The following is a 430-nucleotide window of genomic DNA, read 5'->3' on the forward strand; positions in this document are numbered from 1 at the left end:
AGGGGGGAGGGGGCTTTAAACAGATTACATTGAAGGGAGATAGATGTTTCTGTTACCAGTAAATCTCCCTCCCTGCATTGCTAACCACCCTCACCCCCTACCCACATACCGTTAACCCCCCCCCCCATCCTGGCCATGGCCCCTCCGCTTCTGCAAAACAGACACAAAAATTAAAACATACAAAGTAATGTCCCCTAACCCCTTAATCACCATAGCGGTTATTAACCGCTACAGTCATGAAGGGGTTAACCCACCCTCACCCACCCACCACTCGGGATGCCTACATACCCTCCCACACTAACCCCCCCCCCCCCCCACCCGTGAGGCCTAACCACCCAGTCAGTACCCACAAGGGAGGCCTACCCACATACCGTTGGGGAAACACCCCACCCCCACCCCAGTACCCACAATAAAAACAGTACAATCACCC

Source organism: Ascaphus truei, chromosome 3 (assembly GCF_040206685.1).
Source record: "Ascaphus truei isolate aAscTru1 chromosome 3, aAscTru1.hap1, whole genome shotgun sequence".
NCBI lineage: Eukaryota > Metazoa > Chordata > Amphibia > Anura > Ascaphidae > Ascaphus > Ascaphus truei.